This window comes from Vigna angularis, chromosome 3, assembly GCF_016808095.1.
Source record: "Vigna angularis cultivar LongXiaoDou No.4 chromosome 3, ASM1680809v1, whole genome shotgun sequence".
Lineage (NCBI taxonomy): Eukaryota > Viridiplantae > Streptophyta > Magnoliopsida > Fabales > Fabaceae > Vigna > Vigna angularis.
Window position 1 is genome coordinate 19,028,520 of NC_068972.1, and position 13,224 is coordinate 19,041,743.

Genomic DNA, 13,224 nt, shown 5'->3' on the forward strand with positions numbered 1-13,224 from the left:
CAATTTTAGAGGCTCAATCCTTAATGCTTGAGTCATTTTGCTTCGGTTCATGAATATGTGTCAAGTGTAAAAAATTCATACTAAACATTCGATAAATCTAAATATCTCAAACAAGCACATTTAATCATATTTAGATTTATAAGAAAGAAAGCGGAAGCAGAAAGACCAACCTCCAGCCATTGTTGTATGTTTGCTTAAATTCTGGTTTCTGAACCCTTACTCTTAAAACACGATGGTGATGTATATGAAGTAAAGAGTAGGCTCAGTGACCTGATATGAAATTTTCTGTAGTGCTCCAAAAACTATCACAGAGTATTTTTATAACGTTAGAAGAGATTGTTGTGGGAATAATGGCACACCCACACGTTTGAAAACGGTTTTTATTTAAAATGGACCACTTTCAGAATATTAACTGCTTTTAAAATATTAACTGAAAAGGAAATAAAATAAATGGGATAGATATATTCTTAAAATGTAACCTCTTTTCTGTATAAGGCTAACATTCTCCCACTTGGTCCATTTTATTCAACCATCAAACGTAATAAGAGACCAAATATATGAATCATGGTGACAATTCCTCTAATAATGAGTATTATCTCCCATGTATTACGATGTATTTAGTCTCACATCACAAGCTCTTAACTCTAATGAATAAACCATATGTCTATTCTAGGTCACAATTAAATGAGTTTTCTCAAAGTAACTAATTATGTGCACAAATAATTGAGAAAACATTAAACTGAATAAGAGTTTTATCAAAATGAAAGTACTTACAATGATTGTCATATCATGGAACCAAGTCCCATTCGTGTTACATGATCCTTAAAATTCTTTGGTGGCATGCCTTTAGTTAAAGGATCAACAATCATCAACTCGGTGCTAACGTGCTCAATGACCACTTTCTTTTCTTTAACACATTCTCTTATGGCTAGATATTTAATATCGATGTGTTTACTTCGACTTCCACTTTTATTATTCTTAGCCATAAAAACAACAGCAGAGTTATCACAATACAACTTCAGTGGCCTAGCAATTGAGTCCACAACTCTAAGCCCAGATATAAAACTCTTCAACCATACACCATGTGAAGTAGCCTCAAAACAAGAAACGAACTCAACCTCCATAGTAGAAGTAGCAGTCAAGGTCTGCTTTTTGCTACTCCAAGATACAGCTCCACAAGCTAGCATGAAAACATAGCCAAATGTAGATTTTCTGGTATCAACACAACCAGCAAAGTCTGAATCAGAGTAGCCTACCACTTCCAAATTATCAGTTCATCTATACATGAGCATGAAATCTTTTGTTCCTTGAAGATATCTGATTATTTTCTTTGCAGCTTTCCAGTGGTCAACACATGGATTACTCTGATATCTTCCTAAAACTCCAACTGCAAATGCAATGTCAGCTCTAGTACAAACTTGAGCATACATAAGACTTCCGACAGCTGAAGCATATGGAATATTTTTCATCTGTTCCCGCTCAAGATCATTTTTCGGGCATTGACTTAATTCAAGTTTGTCACCCTTTACAATGGGAGCTACACTTGGTGAATAATTCTTCATGTTAAACCTCTCTAAAACTTTGTTGATATAGGTCTCTTGAGACAAACCCAAAATGCCTCGAGATCTTTCTCTATGGATCTTAATGCCAATGACATAAGATGTCTCTCCCATATCTTTCATGTCAAAGTTCTTTGAGAGAAATTGTTTCACTTCATATAGCAAACCCTTATCGTTGGTTGCAAGCAAAATATCATCCACGTATAATACAAGGAAACAAATCTTACTCCCACTGACCTTTTGGTATATACATTGATCCATGACGTTTTCTTCAAAATCGAATGAAGTGATAACATCATGAAATTTTAGATACCATTAGCGGGAGGCTTGTTTTAATCCATAGATGGATTTATTAAGCTTACATACCAAGTGCTCATTGTCTTTAGAAGAGAATCCTTCAGGTTGTTTCATGTAAACCTCTTCCTCTAGATCACCATTAAGGAATGTTGTTTTCACATCCATTTGATGTAACTCAAAATCAAAATGAGCTACTAATGCCATAATTACTCGGAAAGAATCTTTCTTAGATACAGGAGAAAAGGTCTCTGTGTAGTCAATTCCTTCTCTTTGAGTGAATCCTTTGGCAACAAGTCTTGCCTTATGTCTCTCAATGTTGCCTTTTGAGTCTTTCTTGGTTTTAAAGACCCATCTACATCCAATGGATTTTACACCATTAGGCAACTGAACGAGATCCCAGACTTTGTTGGATGCCATAGAATCCATCTCGTCTTTCATGGCATCATACCATAGTTTTGATTCTTTAGAACTCATGGCTTGTGAAAACGTTTCAGGATCATTTTCGGCTCCAATGTTGTAATCCGATTCTTGTAAATACACTTCATAATCACTAGAAACTGCTGGTCTTCTGATTCTAGTAGATCTTCTTAATGTTGTGTCAACATCTTGATGAGAAGCTTGTTGTTCAACTAGTTGTTCAACATTTACTTGTTGCTCCTCATCAACAACTTGATATACCAATCTTTCATTTGATTGAGAGGTTTGAGCTTCATAGTGATCTTTTTCAAGATCAACGTCTTGATTTAAATCACTCCCACTAATCAAATCATTTTCAAGAAACTTTGCATTTCTTGATTCCACAATCTTAGTGTTATGAGTTGGACAATAGAATCTATAACCTTTGGAATTTTCAGCATATCCAATGAAATACCCACTAACAGTCCTTAGGTCTAGTTTCTTCTCTTGTGGATTATAAATTCTCACTTCAGACGAACATCCCCAAACGCGTACATGTCGTAAACTAGGTTTCCAACCTTTGAATAACTCAAAAGGTGTTTTTAAAACAGCCTTAGTTGGGACCCGATTTACTATATACACAGCCGTCTTAAGTGCTTCAGTCCACAAGAACTGAGGAAGTTTTGAATTACTCCTCATACTTCTCACCATATCCATCAAGGTTCGATTTCTTCTTTCTGCTACACCATTCTGATCTGGAGAGCCAGGCATGGTATATTGGGCAACAATCCCATGTTCTTGAAGAAATCTAGCAAACGGACCAGGTGCTTGTCCATTCTCCGTGTATCTACCGTAGTACTCTCCACCTCTATCTGATCTCACAATCCTAATTTTCTTTCCACATTGTAACTCTACTTCAACCTTAAAAACTTTAAAGGCATCTAAGGCTTCATCCTTAGAACGAAGTAAGTACAGATACATGTATCGTGAGTAATCATCTATAAAGGTGATAAAGTATTTTGGACTACTTGCGTCCATATCCGAACAACAAATATATGTATGAATAATTTCTAGTAAACTTGAACTCCTCTTAGCACCTCTTTTGGACTTGTTAGTTTGCTTACCCTTAATGCAATCCACGCAAGTCTCAAAATCAGTAAAATCCAAAGTACTAAGTACTCCTTCATTTACTAATCGCTTAATTCTCTCAATGGAGATATGTCCCAATCTACGGTGCCATAAAACAGAAGAATCCTCATTCATAACACATCTTTTTAACCCAGCGAAAACATGCATAGAACTATAAGCAGCGTTGTTTTGCAATTTAATAAAGTAAAGACCATCGCATAATTCCCCAAAGCCAATAACTCTGGATTTATTCAATAAAGTAAAACCAGAATCCATAAAATTAAAGGAAAAACCCAAAGGTGCAAGTTGTGAAATAGAAATCAAGTTCTTGCTAAAACTAGGAACATAAAAGGTATTTTCTAAACATTAAACAAAACCACTGCTTAAAACTAAATTGCACGTCCCAATGGCTTCAACATGTGAACTCATCTTGCTTCCTGAATAGATGTGTTGCTCACTTCCCATCGGTTTCCTTAGGTTTTCCATACCCTGCAAGGTATTAGAAACATGGATTGTAGAACCATAATCAATCCACCATGTGTTATGATTAAAACTAGTCAAATTAGATTCATAACAAACAAAAACAAACAAATTACCTTTCTTTTCAAGCCAATCCTTAAACTTTTGACATTCCTTCTTCATGTGTCCCTTCTTTTTACAAAAGAAACATCTGGACTCCTTCTTAATAATTGGCTGAGCAGGAATCTTTCCCTTCTTATTAACTTGGTTCTTCTTATTCTTAAATGAAGTGGTCAAGTTCACCTTCTCCCCTTCTTCAATCAATAGCCTTTCTTCTTCTTGAACACACATGGTCAATAATTCATTAATAGACCACTTGTCCTTATGTGTGTTGTAAGAGATTTTAAAGGGAGCGTAATGGTGAGGCAAAGTGCACAAAATATAGTGCACTAGGAAAGAATCAGACATGGTAACTTCCAAAGCTTTTAGTTGAGCCACAATGTCCCTTATGCGCATGATATGATCACGCACTCCCTTAATTCCAGTGAGCTTTAAGGATGAAAACTGCATTATAAGAGTGCTGGCAAGAGATTTATCAGATGTCATAAATTGCTCATCAATAGCCCTCAGTAAATCCTTGACATTCTCATACTGATCAACCGAACCCCGGATTCCAGCAGAAATGTTGGTTTTTATGAACGTTACGGAGAAACGATTTGACCTCTCCCATTTTTCATAAAGTTCAATGGCATCTGGAGTGCTAGTCTCATACCCGGTGGTTCAGGTTTTCTAATAGCATAGTCTATGTCCATCCAGCCTAAATGAAGAAGAACTCTTTCCTTCCAAATCTTATAATTATCTCCTTTCAACTCGGGAATACCACACTTGATATCAGAAATATTCACAGATTGAGAAACTACAAATTCAAAATATTCATGTTCATTATCATAATTTGAGACTAAAATAAATGTCATGTTTTACCAATGCAAAACATGTCTTTACCAATGAGTCTATTAACATAAAACTTGCCTGTGGGCTAAAGTCTTACTCAATTAGACTCATTTAACCTTATGATAAAACTATTAAATTATATCACATTCCTAATTCCTGTGGGAAAATTAAGAATTATAATAAATATTTTATCCTAATTAATCATACAAATGTAAGGAAAATCCTGTGGATATATTTCATCACATTATATATAATTAATTACAATTAATGTTTCAATAAAGTGATCTTTATAATATAATTTAATTAATTAAAGATGTTGTGGCTACTCTCTAATTATTAAAAATTATATTTATCACTAAACATTAAATTCTCTCTTATATTTAATCTAAATAAAATATAAGAGTCATATTATAAATATATAATATTCAAAAAATTATTATACTAACATTAAATATTAGTATAATGTCCACGCACACTTTAATCCTAATTGCATGTATATATATATATATATATATATATATATATATATATATATATATATATATATATATATATATATATATATATATATATATATATATATATATATATATATATATATATATATATATATATATATATATATATATATATATATATATATATATATATATATATATATATATATATATATATATATATATATATATATATATATATATATATATATATATATATATATATTATACGCATATAATAGGAAAAAGGCATCCAATATAAAACGTAAACAATATATAATATATATTTATATATATGAAAAGCAATCCGTGTGCGCAGAATGAAAAGACAAGGCAGAGGAGATAAAACCAGAAGCGTACATTATTAATTAAAACCAGAAGCAGCGTACCTTAATCTCCGGTACGCGTATGTGTACAACAGATAAAGAAGAAAAATAAAAACTGAATATATTGTTCTGAAAGATGTCCAAAATGAAACGGAAAAACAAATGTCGTTTCGATCATCTTCAACCTCCAGCATGGTTCCAACAAGGCGTATTCAAACACGAACCCAATAATATGTGAGGGTTTTAGCACCAAAATTTCACAGAAAACTTTCTTCTTTCGATTCAGTTTCAAAACAATTGATAAAACTAAAAACACAATACGCAGAGGAGTGAACCAGACAAGGCAGAGGATAAACGGCTCTGATACCAAATGTAAAAAATTCATACTAAAGATTCGATAAATCTAAATATCTCAAACAAGCACATTTAATCATATTCAGATTTATAAGAAAGAAAGCGGAAGCAGAAAGACCAACCTCCAGCCATTGTTGTATGCTTGCTTAAATTCTGGTTTCTGAACCCTTACTCTTAAAACACGATGGTGATGTATATGAAGTAAAGAGTAGGCTCAGTGACTTGATATGAAATTTTATGTAGTGCTCCAAAAACCATCACAGAGTATTTTTATAACGTTAGAAGAGATTGTTGTGGGAATAATGGCACACCCACACGTTTGAAAACAATTTTTATTTAAAATGGACCACTTTCAGACTATTACACTAGTGGAAAAATGACATTTTATAACGTACAAAAATGATCTTTTATAACGTAGTTACTAGGGACATAGTTCTGGGCGATATAATAAGTCTACGCATTTTATAAAGTAGCAGAAATTTACGTTATAATATGTTCAACATATTATAACGTAGTTTCTGAAGTACGTTATAATATGCGCAGTTTATTATGACAAATTTTCATTTGTCTGTTATAATAGGATGGAAGGTTTTGTGACGTAGAAGTTTTTGTACGTTATAATATGTGATATATTATTACGTATATATTATTGTACGTTATAATATGTGATCAACTATCATAACATACATTGCTTAGTACGTTATAATATATGTTTTTTATTTTAAAAAAAATTGATTATTACATTTGACATCCAATAAAATTATAATAATATTCCTGTATTATGATTTCATTCCATCAATTTATAATCAATATAACTTCAAATAAACAAATTTAATGAAATTAACAAAATAAAATTCATTTCAAATATTAAATAGTCTAATATTTAATACATCATTTATACATCAAACTATACATTAAATCCAAATATTACATTAATATACATAAACTATTGAATTGTAGCCAAGTTTCTACTAATACTTAAAATAAAAGAAGCTCAGTTTCTTCTAATGTCTTCAATGTCTGCAACTTTCATGGGAGATGAATCATTAAAGATCTACAAATAAAATAATATAATTAAAAAAATATTCTAATGAATAGTTCAAGTTACAGTAGAGATGTTAAATTAAAACCATTTGATACATCTGAATCTGATTATTAAATCTGAATGTAAGAAAAAATTTTACTATATCACAAAATTATGTAAGTTTGCATGTGAATAAATTTAGACAAAAATATAAGTTAAAATAGATTGACAAAAGGTAAAATAAAAAAATAAGTACAATTAGATATAAAAACAGTTTTAAAAGTTTATACTACCATTATGCCTTCTGAAGCGGCCCATGCTTTCAAGACATCATGATCCACTGAGACAACAGCTACCAAAGAAGCATTTAGGCTATCACCTAAAAATGAAAAAAGAAGCATCAGCAAACTAGCAAGGAGTAAATTAAGAGAGAGGATACAAAGATCACACACCAAATTTGTGTGTTGATTTATTTCCTTACCGTATACAAAGTATTGCGCCACAAACTTGCATTTGGCATATACATTTTCAATCTTCTCAGTACCAAGGAAAATAACATTTTGAATAACTACAAATGATGAGATGTTGCAACTACTTAATTTTTTAAATAGAAAAAAAATTAACCAGTTCATGAACAAGTTGATTGGTACGTCACATACTACCTAAAATATAATACCAAACAGGTTTTGAATCACGAATGTACTGCAAGCTATTAGCTATATGATGCAGAATTCATACTTAGTACTCACCACAGGCGGGATTAGTGAAATTAATAGAAGAAAAACATAACAAATTAGGAAAAAATAAATAGTAGAAGAAATTTCGGCGATTTCGAAGTATGAATCATAAACCCTACTTGTCAGACTTTGGAGATTTTGACGAAGAGGCAGCGGAGGCAGAAACAGTCTCCCAAGGTTCTATAACTACTTGGTCAGCCGTAGGAACAGTGCTTTCAGTTCGCTGGCCTTCGCCTTCCCCTAACCTAGCTCTCCTTCTCTCTATAGCTTAAACCACAACCACAGTCGCGCGGAGGGAGGAGTGTTCTCGGAGCCGAGAAAAGCATGGGAGCAGAGCAGTGTTCTCAGAGTGTTTGGAGGGAGGAGTGCCGAGAAATTAAAGATGAGAGGGAACAAGAGGGAACGTGATAATAGGTTTTGAACGAGAGGAGTCTTCGGAGGTTTAGAGACGCGGAAGAGAGGAACGAGATGAGAGGGAAAATTGAAATGAAATTAGGGAAATGTGAAAAATTAAAAAGGAGAAGATATTATAACTGATTTCCAAAACTACGTTATAATATGTTTTAAATTTATTTACAAGTTTGCCATCGCGTTTCAATTTTATAACTGATTTTCAAAACTACGTTATAATATGTCTTAAACTTATTTACAAGTTTGCCACCGCGTTTCATATTATAACTGATTTACAAAACTACGTTATAATATGTCCTATTATGATGGATAATTTTTATCTGTTATAATAGGTTTGTTATAGAATGTCATTTTTCCACTAGTGTTAACTGCTTTTAAAATATTAACTGAAAAGGAAATAAAATAAATGGGATAGATATATTCTTAAAATGTAACATCTTTTCGGTATAAGGCTAACATCAAGTTGATACTGCTTTGCAAAATTAGACTATGTATACATTAAAGATAAATATCCCATACATCCTTTGCAGTATCATATTACAAGAGGTGTGCTATTAATACAATCATAGCTAACTCTAAAAGCCACAAGGAAATAGGCCTAAAACATGGGCCTGCCTAAGCTAAGATCTTTGAACTCTCACGAGAAACCCACATTACAATGGTTAAACTAAACCATTTTTGAATCAGTCATCCGGTCGATCATATACTTGGAAATTTATCACAAAGCGATCTGTAAATTAGTTTCAACAGAAGCTAACAGAACTACGTGATTACGATTAGAAAGATGTGATGTTGGGGTGGTGATTGTGATCAGATATGTGATTGCAAAGGGTTCTCATTGGCGTAGTTACCAGGAGGATCGTATTCGCACGCCATGAGCATGCCCAGATCAGGGTTGTGGCAATTCTGAAGAGCGCAGCCGATTCGGTCAGAGTCGCGCCAGACTACCTGGGTGAAGTGGCCGCAGGATTTTGGCGGCGGGGCGCACGTGAGTGTTTTGAAATCGTACCACTGTTTCTCCTCGTACCAGTAGAAGGTAGCTTCGGAGGGATTCCAATTGCGCGTCTTCCCCCAGAAGATGTTCTCGCCGTAGTTGGAGTTGGAATGGATGAGTTTGCAATCCTCGTAACGTTGCATGAGGTACTCCCGCGCGTAGAACGCAAGCTTCTCGTCCCAAGCGAACGAGGGAAGCTTGTATTTCTTCCTTACCCAGTTGTGCCCGTGCAGGAACTCCTCAGCCAGCAATGTTTGGTTCGTTAAGGAGCAATCGTCGGTCGCGGGGACGTAGCCGAAGTATTTTCTGGCGTCGACGCGATCATGGGCTGAGACGGCTGTGGCGAGGAGGAGGAGGAAGGTGGACATGACTGGGAATGAAGACATGGTTGGAAGAAACCCCTCCCGCTTGCGAGAGCAACGACTAGAATCGAACAAATATCGGATTCAGGGTTTAATATGTGTATGTTACTATTTTCAATTTCCTATTTGCAAATATGTAGGGTATTGATAGATAGGGCGTGTGAATATTTAAGAAAGTAGAAACCAAATACAACCAACGTATTCACGTTATTTCTGGCTGTCCGCACACCATCAATGGGTCTATAAATAGTCTAATTTTACTGAATTTCGTTTTTCTTTTCCGTCTTTTTTGGTCATCTCTTTTTCTAGGTCATAAAGTAAATTTTCAGTACAAATATTTTCAAGAAAGAAATATGAGTTCTTAAGTTAAAATTAATTTAGGTATAATTACAAAAAAACCAGAACAAGATAAAAATCTTGAAGTTGTCGGGTTCATGTCGAATCCTTTCACTTGGGTTAGGCTATTCACTAATGCAGCAAAATAATACAGCAGCAATTATTTGGATATTGGGTTTCGGTTGTACTACAACTCAAACATATAGTAAAAATTGTGTATTTTTTTGTTTTAGTTAAATTTAGCATTTTGTTTTAGTTTAATAAAAACCGAAGTATTAAACAATAAATAAATAATATATAAATAAATAAATAAATAAATAGATTTAACCTTGATTATAAATGAATCGAGATTATATGTCCTTTTTATATAATAAAGAGTAAAAAAGAACGTGAATTTGGTCTTGATTATAAGAAAAATCGAGGCAATATGTTATTTTTAATATAATAAAAAAATGGATTTTTTCGAGTTTATATGCCTTATTTTATATAAAAATATTATTTAATTTTAAAGGTATTTAACTTTGGTACCAAAATTAAAACTAAAATATCCTTAAAATTAAATAATATTTTTAAGTCAAAAAGAGCATATGACTTTGGTTCGTCTTAAAAACTAAAGTCAAATCTCCTTTATGTTTTAGTTATAATGAAAACCAAAGCCTAATGTAATTTTTTTTCAATATTTTTTTCTAATTTGACTTTGGTTAAATTGTAGTTGAATACTCTTTCCTGCTTCGATTTTGCCTTTAACTAAAGCTAAATGTGCACTTCTTTTTTTAAAATATATTTTTTATTTTTTGTTTCTCTCTATATGTTAAACCTGCATAAAAACCCAACATAGAAACATAATAGAGACATAAAAACTTATATATTCATCACACCCAAAGTAAGTTAGAATATAGATACAAGTAAATGTGTTAAATGTTATTATTAGAACATTGTGTTAAATCCTTCATAATATAATGTCCTTAAAACAAGTAAATGTGTTAAACAATATTGTACATTTGTATTATGTATTTGGAACAAGCTTTCCCTAAATAATGAATGAACTTATTGAGAATTTGTATAGGACTTTTGAATTTCTACACAAAAAACAACAATTTCAATTAGTATATAAAAAGACAAAGTTGTAAAGTATTTTATTCAACAATGTCAATTATTACTGTATTCCAACTAGTTATAATACCAGGACAAACAATGGTTGTCATCTAATGCATTACATAGTAATCGCACTCATATGAGCTAGTTTGCCTATTACACTACAATATATCAACATAATTATAAATAATTGAGGAAGAAAAGAAATCAAACAATTATAAATATATGGACCAAACTACTGAAACTATAGGGAAAATCATGCAAGCTTTTTAGCCTTAGTAATTGATTTCCCTAACAACATGTCATGTCTTATAATTGAACTATGAAAAAGGTAATGCTTTAGATACACTTATATGATAAAGAATGTTCATAGCATTGAAGTTTTAACCAATCTATTACTTGTTTAAGATGGTTGGGAGAAGAATTGTGCAAGGAGAAAATTCACATAGCAATGTTGTTCATCAGGAAAACCACAAGTAGTTGTCAATGATGCTTACATTGAAAATAACTTCATTATTGTACCTTAAAATGATATATTATACTTATAAGTCAACAAATTACACTTACACAACAATATAAGGGACAACTATATTTGCTTCCCCTGTTCAAAACAATTGGTGACATATGTCTGGATGTCACTAAATTAATTGTCTTCGTTAGTGAGTTGTTGTATTGTTACTGACACCAAACATATACCTGAACACAAAACACTTATTTGATATAAGTAACTAGATAAATCATATAATATAAAGAATGATTCAAAGGCTTACATCATTCATAACTGAATAAGGGTAATATTAAGTTCTTAATGAAAAAGTGACTTGCCCAAAAACTAAATTATGGAAGTGGACCAAGGCCCTATTCACTAAACTACAAAATCGACATCAATGATGTAACATGACCTAAATGAAGGAACAAGTTTTGGTGTCAAATTATACAAACCAATTTCACAAAGTTGAAGAAGACTCCATGTATATAATGCGTCTAAATGCGGAAGTTTGTAATGATGAATGAGAATGTGTTTGGAGAGTGCTTTGGATGTGTGTCTTGATGGAGGTTAGGCCAAACTTCAAGGAAAAGGTCATGAGAAATCAGATGTGGAAGTTTGTAATGATGAATGAGAATGTGTTTGGAGAGTGGTTTGGATGTGTGTCTTGATGGAGGTTATGCCAAACTTCAAGGAAAAGGTCATGAAAAATCAAGAAGACAACTATCCTAGTATACTTAGAAAGAGAGAGTTGCAAAGTTGTCAGAATTCTCTGTATTATTTTCAAGTTGAATTTACAAGAACACTCCTGTTTATAGAAAAAGGGAGTGGAAACAAGTCTTAACAAAGAAAAAAGAAATAGATAGTAAATTTGAGACAAAAAAAAGCTCTAAATCTTTTTTCAAGAGTGACTAGTACATGTATCTTTAAAATTAAAGAATTTAATAATCTTAATTAATTTCTAATGCATTTTTCAGAATATTTGGTTCCTCAAAAAATGTTTCAAGGGTTGCTTGTGAATCCAATATTACAGTTTTCGATGTCAAATTGATTATTAGAGGCCATCTCCCGATTGGTTCATTACCATATATACTCTATTTATATTACCATATATAATGGAAATTGTATTTTCATAGTACTTGCAATTATATTTTGCAAGATATATTGGCATACATCGTTTCAAAAATGTAATTGTTCATTGTAGTATTCGAACAAGGGTTACCAACGTGAAAGGTAAATGGGTTCTAGGGAAGAGATCATCTTCTATTCCAAATTGAGAACTAAAGCAGATAAATGCACATTAAGTTTTCTAATGAATAAACCTGCTTTATTTTTTATTCAGTATTCCTCATCTTCAATTTAGAAGTTTTCTACTATAATAAACTTTGTTTAATTCACAACTTCATCTAAAATTCTGTTTGTTCTTTTGTATTGCTGAATAAAAAAAATCACCTGCGTTATCTTTTTCATCTTTTTTTGTCGTATAATATGTATTGATTTTATATTTAAAAACAGTAATAAAAAGAATTCATATCTAATTAACCTGTGCCTCCGCACGCTACTAAGACTTGTATACTAATATATGCATATCGGATTGAAAAAAGTGCAAACTCTTGCAATGCACTAGAGAATAATTTCGATATTTTTTAAACTAATATATCATCACACGAAAGACATTCTTAATGTACATGTCATAAATTAACTCATTACCAGAAGACATCCGTATATATTAAGGTATAATGTATTTAAAAAAAAACACTCAATATTTTCATGTATTTTATTAAAAGACAATTTTATTTATTTATAATCTA